Below are 15,592 nucleotides of genomic sequence, written 5' to 3' on the forward strand. Positions count from 1 at the left end.
TGATCACTGATGTAACTTTCACAGCTTTCAGAGAAGAAATACAGGAAGAAACATCGGAGGTGATCGTCCTTGACCTTGACTCTGTGCTTGTACAGTTAAGTATGTGTGTGGGAGCATGTGCAGAGGTGCAGCTTCTGAGCAGGTAAGGCAGTCAACTGCTTGGGGCCCCAGGCCATGAGGGGGCCCCTGAGGGCCAAATTTTACTCCACAGCAATGTCTCAAAATTTTTGCTCCCTTCCCCCTTAAGCAAACAATGGACAATTTGCAATGCCATCTCAGTAGGAAAACCTCCCAAATGGGGCCCCATTTAGAATAAACGCAGCTGGGATCTGTGATTGATTTGTCAGTCCAGAACTATATCAGAGCTTGAGGAGAGAAGGTCTGTCCATAATATCTGTACATATGTAGCTTAAAAAAAAAAAAAAGTAGCTAAAGGCTTCTTCAAAGTCACCAAAATTTAGCCACAAAACCACTTAACTGCCAACACCACTCAGTGGGAAACCTCCTTAAAGGGGCCTTATGTTTAATGAGCACTGGCAATATAATGGGTGTTACTTACAAGGTTACAAATAAGTTACTTAGCTGTTTATTTAGGTTTTTATTCTTTATATATACAGTACTGTTTATTTTGAAAATTAAAAGAACATTTTTTTGTGTTCTTCTGTTTCTATTTAAATTGAACATTTGGATTAAAAACAAATGTTTAGATTTCTTAAATTTTTTTGTTGGTGTCACATTATTTATTACATAATGGTGACGGATGCTGATTGCAGGGACTCCCTGTCAGTCTTTTGCCTTACGCCCCAACAGAATCGCCGCTTTGCAATGGAATGTGCATGTGTGTGTGTGTGTGTGTGTCCATTTTTAGGTCTGTCCAAGGTGTCAAGAACCTGCTGTTTCTCTGTGGAGTTTGAAGATTTGTCTGCTTCACTTTTTCAGGAACTGTGATTGACAGTCGGGTGGTGCAACGTGTGTGTGTGTGTGTGTGTGCATTAAAGGGAGAAAGAGATAAGAGGTTGCTGGTGAGCCAGAGGTGATTTGTGTGTGTGTGAGTGAGCAAGTGCACATGTGTGTAAGGGAGATGTATGAGTCAGGGACAAATGCGAGCGTGCCACACTGACAGTCTCCATCACAGAGGCCTGATGTGAAGAGACAGGTCGTGTCAGAATGCAGGAGCAGCAGTTTCATCATCCAAAGACCAGATTGGAGAGAAAAAGTCCACAAAGACACATACTCACACTTAGCTGGCAGTGTTTGTCCCAGTGCTCTGATGTGCAAATGAATGAAAGACACAGGTAATCTTGTGAGTTTACTACACACACACACACACACAAAAAAAAAAAAAAAAAGATTTATATCAGTCAGTCAAAGGCAGCTTTCAGACAAGGGAGTCGCCAGTTGAAATGGCAGCCTCAGAGCAATGTCACCCCTGTCATCCCAGCAAGAGGGTTGCTTTTCTCTCCTCCACAGGCAAACACATCCACATGATGCGCTTGGCTGAGCAGAGAAGTTTGATTTCCCGTCGCGGGCTAAGCATTTTCAATGAATACAGTGAGGCCAGTGGCTGATGTTGTCATCGAAATGAACACATCGAGCCATGTCGAAATCTGCCAGGATCCTTTTCTCAGAGTCTGATGTTCAAGGGTCAGCTCCCACTTAGCACTAGAGGAAAGAGAGATAATACGTTTTGTTATGATCTGGGTGAACCACTTGTTAAAATGCACATATTCGGTGTCACAAATTTGCCTGAGATGAAGTGGAGTCAGTTTTGGAGTTTTAATTTTTGTCACTGATTTAGTTTCCTTTCTTAAAGATGTCACACAGGGGGAGACACATTTTCCTCCAGACTAAAACTTCATAGCCTGTTGTGCCATTTCCAACCACTTTAAAGCTGAGCCTCCAATGCAGCTGCACTGGAACAATACAGGTTAAATGTTTTGCTCTAGTGAAGCGAGTGAAGCATTCTCCATCCTTGTTGCCTGCTTGGATTTTACAATCTGCTCAAGTATCTGACACTTTCTGATGCGTCTTCTTGACATTTTACTCAACTCTCACCTTAAGTTTCTTGTTGGATTATACAGAAGCCCTGAGAGGCAAGTGAACCTTTTATTTATTTATTTATTTTTTTGTCAGATCATTGTTCTACATTTGTTTTTGTGAAAAAGAATAAACAAACTTAGTGAAATGAGCCTGGGGGAAAAAAAAAAAAATCACCTGTCATCACACTTCACTTCCCTTCCTCACTTAACACCCTTTGCCTTCCCTACAATTATCAGTTGAGCAGGAGTGAAAAACTGTGGTGAAAGACAGAGCTAGAATTAGTTTGCGTGACTTGTGATAATGCTGTCCTCAAACATGCCACATAATTCCCCCCTGAATTAAAGAAAAAAATAAAAATACATAAAAATGTGTCTGTTAAACATTCAGCAATCTTTCACCATGTGGTTATTAATTAATTATTTTTTTTGCTGTCTTCTTGTTAGCTATGCCAGCTCGGTAACTCCGGTTTATTAATCACACTGCCAAAAACAATGCACGTAGCAAATGAGCCTGTCGGGGTTTTGCATCTCTGGTAAATAGCTCCCATTGAGATTTGAAACATATGTGGTGCTTGTTTCATGAGAAGTGATTGTAAAAGATGTAATTGATTGCTAAGACTACGAGGGGGAAATTCTTTCATTCTGCTGTGCCAAATTCTGTAAAGTTAATTCAATCACTGAAGCTGATGTGCCAGGAAAAAGAATCGGATATTCTCGTGAGGGCTTTTACCTTCCTCAAAAACTTTGGTAAACCTGAAGGGAAATCAAAACAATGACAGGTTAAAAAAAAAAAAAAAAAAAAGTTATGGATAGCTTGTTTCATTGCAAGGTGGAGGGAGCTCTCTTAGGGTGCCAGCCCCTTGGATTGTTCTAATATTCTACACCTTTCGTTTCTATAATCTACACTCCGCCCTCCCACCTTACATCCCTTCTTCACTGACAACCATATCTCGGCGTGTACTTTATTACTATTACATGGCTCATTTAAACAAATTACTCATTATTTCCCTCCATCCTGCGTCTCCCTCTTTTGTGTGATGACTTCAGAGCCGGTGACACTAAGTACAGAGCGAGAGCCTAGACATCTTCCAGTGAGGATATGTACAACACTTGAAGCATGCTCCACTCAGAAAGTACTGACCTTTCCCACAGCGCCCGTCTCAGACGAGAAGCCCCAGCGGTCTTGTTTTAAATATACAATATGAAGGATATTGAGACAGCCCGCCCACACCTCTGCTCCTCGGACAATTAGCACATTTACGCTAGGCAGAAGAGTGTGTCGGTCTGCTCTCAGTACAGCTAATTATGATGCGCTGCTCCCTGCAATATGTACGCGCACATGCTAAGTGTACCCAGGCACACATGCAGGCCAACATGTCCAAACACATTAATACTGGAGTGGTTTGAATGTGTGTAGGAATGGGAGGGGTTGTTGGATAATGGACAGAAATCCTGTGATTGACTAAACTATACACATGTTTGCGTTGTTGACTGGTAAAATGGTTGATTCTAATGAGAGCGTGCAAAAGCCTTCATTATTATCGTGACTGAAGCATTGAACTGTTAACTTATAGTAGGAAGACTTCTACTCGGACAATTATTTAGTATCCAATAGGGGAGTAATGATTCTGAGACCGAGACCGAAAGTGCTATACAAATGTCCACAATCTTGTGTCGTGTTGCAGGAAGACGGAACCACAACACCGCCCACTCCCCTGACCTCACTCCCCTGCCACTGCTTCAGGCGCAGCTTCTTCGGCCTTCATTACCTTCCTAATCTGACAAAACTCATTTTTCATTCAACACATGTAAATCACAAAATTATTATGTTGTTTAAAGTTTAAAGCTGTATTAAAGGGCCCTAACAGGTCTGGATCTGTACCCAGATGCCCTCCTATCCGGAGCCAGGCATATAACCTATAAATTAGTGAGAATTATTCAATTTAATTGTAGTGTTTCTATTTTAACCAGCACAGCTTTTCTAGCCAGCTACCCATACCACTACCCATACCCTACCCTACCACCTTGTAATGTCTCATTGCAGTTTATATACTATATCTATATAACTATAAATGAAATTGATGCTGAATGTTGAATTGTTGGAGGATTAAAATAACAGTCCTTTGATGTGTCTCCCTGACTGAAATACTTTTATTCTGGAAGTAAATGGAGACTGTGAGTGCTGAATGCTGAGCCAGGGGCTTTTCCACTATGTGCCACGAGTAGACTACTCTGAGAAGACACTGCATGTTTTTAATTTCTTGGGATCGGGCCAGCCTACTCTAGTGTGCACTTTGCTTCTAGTACAGTGTCTCTCTGCATCAGTGAGACAAGAGCATCCTTCCCTTCTGCCACCATCATTCTTCATTTCCATCAGCTCCTTCCCCAAACTGTAAACACTCCCTCACATCCTGTCTGTGACTGTGATCTCTAACCCCAGTGGCCTATGGGAGCTGCAGTCCTACTGATGTGTCCGTGCCCCAGTCACCTCCCTGGTGCGTCATGGCTGAGTGGAGGCAGTCTCGAAGGATTTCCTCTGGCCCGACCAGTGCCAGGTCACACGCTCAGGGACAGCTCGCTCACCAACACTTGGCTGACTGTCTGTGATTTATTCAGCACATTTGTCAGCTGTTTGCTATAGACAGCGTGTCGGCTGCAATGCAGTGCAGAGACAAAATTATTGTCAAGTATTGTATTGTCAAGAAGGCAAACACTCCTTACAGTAAGCATGAGCCAACAGTGTCACAGCTAAGGTCAGACCCGCAGAAGCAAAGCTCTAGTGTAAATGAAAGCTCGGATACAGAAACTGCACTTGTTGCATTGAGCTAGCAAGGGGCTAATAGCCCTGAGCAGTGGCCAGGATGGTTTTTGAAATAAAAAATAATTAAGAAATTTATAAATATATCTGTTATTATGTAGTCATAAAACAGTTTTGAGCCAGGTGCTAAACATTAGCTAACCGCTGAATATGGAGCAGTGGCTTCTCAGAAAAAGTCTGTCGCTCACAATGTGGACCAATTAAAAGTAACATTACACCATCAAGTTCAACTGAAGAACAAGCGTTACGAGGACAGTAATGCATCCACTGCTATCAAGCCTATGGCCTGGGGATTAATATGCACCGAGGTCCACGTGTGGGCGACTCTGTAAGCAGTAATGCCAACAGGGCAGGTCGTCTAACTGCAGTGTGTTTTAAGGGTGAATCAAGAGGGCGGGGTCACCAATTGGACCCCCCAATTTTAAAAATATTTTCCTGGTCAGTTTAGATGTCACTATGTTTAATGTCCGTAGTAAATGGACTAAACTTCTATGGTGCTTTTGCAGTTTTATTGACCACTCAAAGCACTTCACCTTGGTTGTTACATTAACCCATACATTAACATATTCATACAGAGTTTCTTTTTTTTTTTTTTTTTTTACATACATATCACTTTTCTACCATACACGCAAATTCACACACTGATGATACATCAGGGGAAATTAGAGGTTCAGTTTCTTGGAAAGGACAGATTTGGCCTCTAACAAATGTCACGAGGTCACTAACGCAACGCCCAAGGACTCTTTGACATGCAGACTGGAAGAGCTGGGAATTGAACCAGCGCCTGGCTCTACCTCCTCTGCCCCAGCCGCCTCAGGCTGAAAAGAACTTGAAGTTAACTGTGAATACCACCTTGTGCTAGGCAAGCAGCTTGGAAATCCACCACTGCTATTATTTTATCAGTCATAGCAACAGTTCCCATGGGTTTGTCTTCCCTGGCTTGATTCCCCACATTAGGTCTCCTTTAGTGGTAATTCATTGCCTCTTTGTCTAAATTACTGGGTGGAAAACTAAATCAACTCATGATCAGAGAAATGAGACTGATGGTAGTTGTTCACAAGAACATCTCAAGAGGCAAGTTTTAAAAAATCTTAACTGGAGCTGTCGCTTTTGAGTTCTCTTCTGTTTCTGAAATTAAGTACTTAGACAATTTCTTTTCCAAAATATTGCTTTTTCCAATGAGAAGTGAAAAATATGGTGATGTTTGATGTCTCATTGCCCCTGCTGACCTGTATTCATATCAATATCAAATAGACAGAATTAAAAAAGAGCTCCAGCTCGCTCTTTTAAAGGTGAAGTGCCTGTTTGCATGTGTTTTCTTCAATAGGAGGAGAGACTTCCTTTCTAACATCTTTTCAAAATCTTAGCCATGGTGTCCTGCAGCCAAGCACACGTCCTGATACTCTTTTCTTTAGCTTCAACCCCTGCCAGCTCTCACCTGGTATCATCACTGCAACCGGTGCAATTACACCGCGGCCGCTGGCCAAGGTTAGTGAGAGTTCAGTGCTCTCAAGCTTGGCCCCCGGGTCCCTAAATGACATTGATTCCTCTGACCTATGTGTGACTGCTCTTCCTCCGACCGAGGTTCACCAGGCTTCATGGGGCATGCTTCAGTGCACAGCTAATTTCCCAAGGCTCGGTACACCACGCTATTAGCGCTGATGCTAAAACTCTAGCTGCCACGAGCCACTGCCTTGGTGAGATCTATAACCAGGCTGGTGGGGGACCACGAGAGCTCTGACATGCTGAAGGCTACCACCACTCATGCATGTAGTTGTCTCCTCCTAAACCTGTGTTTGCCCTTAATAGGATAATTCAGGTGGGTTCCGCTCATGAGCCAGCTGCATCTGCGAGGATCCAGCTGCTGTCCATAAAAAAATGTGCGATCAGAATCCTTAATACCAATATTTACCCCGAGATCGTACGTTGATTTCTAACAGGCACAAGGCAGCCGTTTCTGCGTGTTCTGACAAGAGCGGCAAAAATTCATCACACAAGTTAACACAAGTTATACTAATGTGCGCATAATTAAGATAAATGATAATTTAGCATATGTAAGTACTTGACTTCACAACAGTCTTGGTAGGAGTATAAATAAATTCTCCTGGTGTTGAAGGCATTAGGAGGTGATAGCAGTTGTGAGAAATTGTTGTTATTATTATTTTGAATTTTTTTTCGATGCTTCAATATAATTAAATCAGTTATTATCTAGAGTTATGAAGACACTTTTAGATGTTTTTGGATTTTAGATGTGTTCATTGAATGTGTCCAGGATTTTCGTACTACAGGTGTCACACACCTGCCACTGTTGGTCAGGAGGTGTTCGGTATAAAGGAGGATATCATGGTGTTCAGTAATATTCCTGAGCTGATGGTGGTAGCATTGAGTGGACTGCTGCTTAATAGCCCTACAATCGGTGAGCAAGGGAGAAATCCTGCACCGACTTTGATTTTTCTTGGTTTATATTGATTTTAATGCAGGAGACCTTTCACTATTTTAGTCATTTGTTGCTGGTGTTTTTTCTTTTTTTTTTTTTTTTTACTTTACACCTGCCTGACCTTTTTTACCATGCTATAAGTCACTAAGATGATTACCTACCATCCAGTGAGTTTGTATTCTCCTCATTCTTCCTGCAGCAAATTTATTACCATCTGAGTGACTAAAAGGTCCAAATTCCACAAGAGGGCCAAGCCAAGACTATGTAAAAATGGTCCAAGATCAGTGTGAGACACCTACAATACGACAAAATGCATTGTGGTAGAGGGACATCTCATGTAAATACTCATTACCACTTTACAATAAGGATTTATGAATGGTTTATAACTATATTATTAATTCACTTATTTACAGTTTATAAATCATTAGATAAAAAAGGGCAACAGTGACCTGTTGCTTGCCAAATAGTGAGCCCACATTTATCTGTACTGTTGCTTAGCTTTCTTTGTTTTCTCCATCCTCCAGCATTTGTCCCCGTCTGCTTCATCAGATGCTTGTTAAGTTAGTAGCAATTAACCACCATCAGCGTATCTGAATGGTCAAATACTTTCATTTGGCATATCAAATTACCAGATTCATACTGTAAGGCTCCCTTTTACCAGTTGTAAATACTAGTAACTCATTATTAAGACGAATGAGTAATAAGTGTTAACTTGATCTTGCCAAATAGTGAGCCAAAGTCAAAAATGCCACACAGAGGGGCTTCAAGCTCATGGTGTAAGTCACATCAACCTCCACTTGCTACCAAAGACTAAAAAGTGCTGTGAGGCATAACTGCTATTTATCTAATCAAAATATAGCAATAGGATTACATAGTGTGTATCAAATTATCTGTGAGTGGATGCTGTGTGGAACTGAATCCCCTGTGGTCCTCATCAAGTCCATGAAGCTCTGTGGCTGCTGTCTAGCCCCCAGTGGGGACGAATGCTGCCTCCAAACAAATAACCTATATCCAATCACCATGGAAACATTGACCCTGACCCAACCACCACCACCACAAGGCTGGGGACCCAACTGCATGATAAGAAGCTTTTCAACCTCGACTCCAGTCTGGACTTTGTGTCCCTCCCAGCCGGTCCGGTTATGAGGCCAGTTGCCAGAGGCCAGAGTGAATCTCATATACAGCAGCCGCTATCAGTTGGTGGGGGCAGAGGGGGGTTGGCTGGTACTCAGTTAGGGCCGGAGATAGTCTCAACAGTGAGCTCATTTTGCTGCCGTTCCCTGCTACATAGTACAACAGAATAATCATACTAATAACGCTCTCTGGCTGTGTTTCAGCACAGGAGCTCTGAGGAAGGAAATTAAAGAAACAAAGAGGAAAGAGGCTCTGCTCTGGACCCCCCCCCCTTCCCTCGTGCCACCAAGGGAGGCCGTCCAAGGTAATAAGCCTCACAGCCTGCGGAGGGAATTGTTTTGCCAAAAATATTTGTTGTTTTCAATAATGTGGCTGTTTGTATTGCGCAAAGAGGAGAGGAGAGGGGAGGAGACAGGAGTAGAGGAGAGGAGAGGAGAGGAGAGGAGAGGAGAGGAGAGGAGACAGGAGGAGAGGAGAGGAGAGGAGAGGAGACAGGAGTAGAGGAGAGGGGAGGAGAGGAGACAGGAGTAGAGGAGAGGGGAGGAGAGGAGACAGGACTAGAGGAGAGGAGAGGAGAGGAGAGGAGAGGAGAGGAGACAGGAGTAGAGGAGAGGGGAGGAGAGGAGAGGAGAGGAGAGGAGAGGAGAGGAGAGGAGAGGAGACAGGAGTAGAGGAGAGGGGAGGAGAGGAGACAGGACTAGAGGAGAGGAGAGGAGAGGAGAGGAGAGGAGAGGAGAGGAGACAGGAGTAGAGGAGAGGAGAGGAGAGGAGAGGAGACAGGAGTAGAGGAGAGGGGAGGAGAGGAGAGGAGAGGAGAGGAGAGGAGACAGGAGTAGAGGAGAGGGGAGGAGAGGAGACAGGAGTAGAGGAGAGGGGAGGAGAGAAGAGGAGAGGAGAGGGGAGAGCAGGAGAGGAGAGGAGATTATAGTTCATACACAGTCTATTGTAGTGCCCTTGGTTCACCATTGATGCCTCTCTCACTTACCCAGGAGATATAATGAGGAAAGATGAGTGTGATTTCTGCTGTGTGTGTGTTAGCATGTGTATATGCTTTCTCTGTGGCTGATACTACTATCACTGCCTGTATTTAAACCCTGGCATGTTGGCTCAGCACTGTTGGCTCATGGTTACCACTGGACCCACTTAAAGACAGCGGATCCCCAGAGACTCAATTGCCCACACAGGCTCTCCACGTTCTGGTTCTGACAGGCTAACTCTCCCTTTGCTAATCCTCTGGAAAGGTGCCCTGGCCCCTGGAGACAGCAGCCCAGAGAGTGGTGCCTGTCTCTAGAGCTTTGAACAGGTGCCCTGAGGGTCTTTACTGGCCTCAGAGACACAACCTCCAATCCTCAGTGATCCTCTGGATGAGCCAGGAAAATGCTGCACCAAGGAGATCTTTGGCCCAGGCGAGCCAATGGCAGCCAGTCATGCAGGCAGCCACTGAGCATCAGCAGTTTCACAAAGACAGAGGAGAGAGTGGGTGGTTCGATACTGCACTAACACCAGTGGTTAAAATGGAACGGACACACACACACACACACACACAGACACACACACACAAACACACAACCCCCTGCCCTTCCCGTGCACAAACTTTCACTTACTTAAGGCTAACATTTGGCATGGGGATAATGGTTTGCTGCAAGTGGTAAGTGTGTGTGTGTGTATGTGTGTGTTTGTTTGTGAGTGAGAGAAGGATCCCTTTCATCTCGCCTCATCTTGGAGCCCCCCCCTCCACACAACCACCACCACCACAACCACCACCACCACCATCACCCAGCCACCCACTCCCCAGACTCTCTTCCTCTTACAGTGGCTGCCTTTGAAAGCACCATCACTCTTACGGTGATTGTTCTTCCTAATGTGATGACAGAGCAAGCGGCATAACCACACTGCTTTATTGGTGGGAGCCACACTGAGGGTGAGAGAGAGAGATTCAAACAGAGAGAGAGAGAGAGACTGGAGTAAAGTGATACATAGTAAACAGGACCAGGGAAAAGTGGAATGAGACAAATAATAATAAGCAATAAAATAAATAATAATAAAATAGTAGTATATAGATAATAATATATAACATGTATAAGGTCCCCTTGGTGCAGCGGGGTTTAGGTAGAATACCAGTGGTATTTCATATAATCAGTGATTACCATCATGTTCAAATAGAAAAATCAATGGCTGGCATTAAAAAAAATATTTAAAAAATAAGAAAATGGAAAATAAAAATTCTGACATCTTCAAATTGTTCATTTCGTCTGCCCAGAGCCAAGGAAATTCAGTTTGTATAAACACAGGCAACCACATCAAACTGGAAATAAGCAAATCCTGAGAATGGTGAATGTTCATATGTAAAGTCCCCTGGCCCGTCTCTAGGTTCTATGTTTTCTAGGCAGCTTGTATTTATTCTATGTATTCAGTTTGTATTATGCAGCAGGTACCTAGAGGGCAGAGTCCTTTTTGATCACCTTGGTTTGAAGCACCTGGGCCCAGTGCCTCTCCACTCTCTCTCTCTCTCTCTCTCTCTCTCTCTCTCTCTCTCTCCCCTCACTGTACACATAACTGGACTAGTGCAAAACTGTATAATTCAAAAAGGCCGGCTAGGACCACAAACACCCCTCTTCACGACCTTGAGTATTGTTAAGTATTGTTTTCTCACGGTCTTGACTGTTTAAATACAGTCCTGCACAGCATGAGGTGTGGGAGACTATTTCTTGGTACCAAGTTAAAATAAATGCATTCATCACAGGAGACTGACCACAGAGCGTTCTTTTTATTCATCATGCGCACTTCAGTAAGGCAGACAAAGTTTCAACAACTTGTGATTTTGACACAGATGCAAAGAGTGGCATTTTCTGTAAAAGTGACAAACAAGTGGAGCACGGGGGCGGTTTTAGAGAACACACAAGGCTCAACACGAGGGAGGAAAGTGTTAGCACTGTACTGCATTCATTATCACGTCTAATTAGCATAATAAGTAGTTATGCAAACCTGTTACGGGGCACCCGTCGAAGAAAGGTTGGCTTTTTAACTACTCAGGAGGAGTCAAAGATCAGCTGTGGACGCACACACACACACACACACACGCACACACACCTACATATACACAAACATACTGTATTTAGTCGACCTTGCAGCGGCTCGCTCAATCAACAAACTCTTGTCACCACTTCTTAACTAAACTAATACAGCTGGAGCTCATCAGGCTTTTGCTGGGGTTTGGAGGTGTCACTTGGACTGAGTAGATTAACATTTTTACTTGACAAGTTCAACAAACTTGTTTTAAACTTGTTTTGTCACATCAGTGTAATGCCTTTCCCTTGGCTCTAAATATTATTTTTCTATAACTGTTGTCAGGAGTTGGACTGGAAAAAGAAAAAAAAAAGAAAAAAAAGTTTTACTTAATTGTCACTTCCTGTTTGTGGAGATTTCCCAGCCATGATCTGACACATCTGACATTAAATCACATTTCAGAATCGTCTCACTCAGAGAGTATATTGCAGTTCTCATTACAATTTTGGCTGATAAGACAGCTGTATTTTTAAATAATAAATCTTGGCTAATACATCTTGAAAACAACATGTTTAGAATTTAAAGTAGTCCTCACAAGTGTAGCATGGTAATCTTGTTTTTTTTTCTTCTTTTTCTCCAGACCTAGAAACAGACTTCTCATATCTTCCCTTCCAGTGTAATAACAGGGTCAAAGTTACAGCCAGGCTGGGGAAAAACAATGCAAACATGTACTACGCTAACCTGTTTATTCCTGTTTAAAGCCACGGAGCATGAAATGCACCCCGCTCCCTCATGACACAACATGAGCAAAACCACAGTCTTTATGGATCTTATTAGAAAGACTCTACACTCAGGAGGGAGGAAAAACAAAAGGAAAGAATGTGTGTGTGTGTGTGTTGGGGGGGGGGCAATGTTGTCATCTGAGTGTCAAGAAAATATTTCTGATCTTTGCTGCCGTTCTTCAAGCAGCTTTGTACAGATGGAAATATATACAGCTCAGGGTTAAGTAGGTTTATGTTTTTTTTTGTCACTTTCCTTTATTGCCCTGCATCACCTAATACTGAACCATGAAAGACCATTAATGAAAGCTACACCATGAGGCTGTTATTCTTACCGTGTATTACAAGATCTTCAACAGAAAATCCTTGTGTTTTGAAGAAGAAGAAAAAAAAAAGTTTTATTGTGGAGAATAATTTTTTTCATTAGAGCTTGCCATTTTCAATCACCCTATCAATACATCTACATTATGGATGTAGGCTGGGAATTGACTATTTGCTAAACCCCACCGGTGGACATAGCTTGGTAACCATAACTAGGCATGGCAGGCCTGTCAAGCTTTGGATTCCTCCACATGCCCAAACGGTGTGGGTCTCTACCTAAAGTCTTTCTCAGATTCTTTGCTCTGGTAAAAAAAAAATAATAATTTCACTTCCATTTTTTACGTATAATACAGTACCATAGTGCTAGTTCCAACAAGCTCTAGCAAATACAAGAACAACCCAACACAAACCTTTGTTGCCATATACGTCACCTGTACAGGGATATATTATTATCACATACTGTATATATAGGTTTATAACCTATATGAAATGCCCATAGTAAAATTTGTATATGTGCATTTATTTAAAATGTCTATATGAGTTTTATATTGTATAACATGGTGCAACCATATATGTAAATATGTAAATGTATATATCATACATACATAATAACAATATATATATTTGAGATGGATATGTATCTATGTAACATGACTAGAATATAAGCCACATACTGTACATAAACATACATATTTGTACGGGTTAGACATACCTGTCAATATATTAAATTGTTCCAAATATCTAATAAGTTTCACATACAATATTTACATATGTTTTTTATTATATATGGACATGTACTGTCATGTCATATATGGGAATTCAATATATGTACATATATTACATTTGCATATGATGCAGCTCCTTTCTCTTTATGTCTTCTACCATAAACTGATGAAGATACAGACTTTTTGCCTATGAGCCTGAAGCCTGAGTCTTCCACTATCATATCATGCACGCAGTTATCAAGTGCATATTTCAGATCATTTTACAGATTCTCGCTCTCATCAGTCACCTGACAAAATCCAGTTGTCAGTCTGAGAAGAGAAGCCAGCTGTTGACTACTTCTGTGTTAAATGACAAAGCCCATTGTTACAGACAATGCTGCAGTTTTCTAATGGTAATTCTACCCATGTTATCTGCAAATACAATGTGTGAAGTGTACATGTGTAACACGCTAGGATGGAGAACTTGACGGTAGGGGCTCAGTGAACTGTAAAATCTTCCCTCTATGTCATCATTGGTGCTTCTCAGTCACCTAATACGCCACAAATGTTAAACTCAGGACAACACGAGTCTAATATTGCGACTGAAACCTATATTGAAAGAGTAAGAGGAGAGATTTGGAAGCACTCTTAAACACGCTATCTCACACACACAAGTAGGCCATGGCTGTGAAGATGTCTGGCTTCCAGAAACAGAATGCTCTGGGGTTCAGACACTGACCTTGTCTCCTGCTGGTGGAGCGAGTCAACCACAAAAACAGAGAGCAGCTCCAACTGTTCTCCTATGTCCACATTTGTACACATGCTCTACATATATTTTTATATCTGCTCTAGTTGAAAGGAGACACCCATTACGCTCAGTAGGGATTTTCTACCCCCTACTGTTACCCACGGCCATTTCCTTTTCTTTTCTAAGGGAGTTGGCACGGAAAAAAAAAAAAAAAAACATTGCAGGAAGGAAAATAACCGGGGGTTGTTTCTGAGTATCCAGTTTTCCTCGCCTTGCGCAAAAATGAAATGACATACCAAAAGTAAATAAATGTTTTCAGTGGGAGCCTTGTTGTTAAGGCTTCCCAGGCCTGTCCAAGAAATATCTTTAAAGTATGAAGATGAGCACAGAGGCCTCAAACATACACACCACACTAGCACCACCGCTGAGCATGCTGTATTATTTATTTTCTGTGCATCAAAACTGAGCTGGAGAAGAGGAGATGAAACTGAATTAAACATCATTTTAAGGAGAGACTAACGGTGAGTTTGCTCGCTTAAGAGCATGTAGAAGCTCCCCCGGATTTTGTGTGAGCATTCTTTTGACTCCCCGTGAGCATGTGAGAGTCAGACGTACTGTACCTGTAAGCACATTGGCTGCTCTCTAACTAAGTTGAAATTCCATTTTATGACACAATGAAAGATAAAAACCTACCAGCATCGCCTCCCCCATATCTTCCTCCTCTGGCTCTGGCTCTGGCTCTCTATTTTTTGCTGCACCTCAAAACCAGCTGCAATAAAACTAAAAAAAAAAAAAACCCACTTGGCTCAATCCCCATCCATGCCTGTCAGAAATGCTCGCGAGTACTTAACAGACAATTACAGCACATTATGCAAAAGCATACCAGAAGCTGTCCCTTAAACATGTAGGTGAGGGACACAATTTGCAAGCATGTAGTTAAAATTTAGCTGAACAAAAGCATCTGAATTTACATTTACTTTTATCAAATCTTAAAATTCTACCAAAAAAACAGAGTCATTGTTCAGTAACATGGTTGTGTGGAGTGCTCTATGGGATGGCTCAGTGTATGTGAAATCCTGCTGTATCCACTAATAAGCATCCCAAGTGATCTGATATGCTAGTCATATATAAACATCTTCTTATTAACACCTGGGTACAGCCAGTGAGATATGTCATTTCAATTAAAATGGACAAATGAAGTGAGATTGGGAAATAGAGAAGCATTACCAAGGTATCACACATGCACCAGTCAGTTTAATATTACCCTATAATTGATTGCTTAGGGAGTCTCGTGGTTTATGGTTTCCTGGAAAAGAGAGGTGAAGAAATGAGAGAACTAAGAGACTGTTGGGGGATATGACCGCCAGTGGCACAAAACAGTTACGCAGATGTAACATAAAAATATTTCGTGGAGGTAGTTTGTTTGATTTACATAAGATTGTATGGGTTTTTTTTTTTTTTTCCAAGGGTGAAATGTGAAGGGCAGTGCAAGCATACACATTTCATGAACATTAACATAACATTTCAATACAACAATTGTGGACAGGGTGCACTGAGAACACATTTACAATAGGATTGTTTTGAATGGCATATAATAGAAATGCAT

The sequence above is a fragment of the Trachinotus anak genome, unplaced genomic scaffold (genome assembly GCF_046630095.1).
Source record: "Trachinotus anak isolate AG129_WGS33_773 ecotype Australia unplaced genomic scaffold, CSIRO_AGI_Tana_v1 ptg000005l, whole genome shotgun sequence".
In the NCBI taxonomy this organism is placed as follows: Eukaryota; Metazoa; Chordata; class Actinopteri; order Carangiformes; family Carangidae; genus Trachinotus; species Trachinotus anak.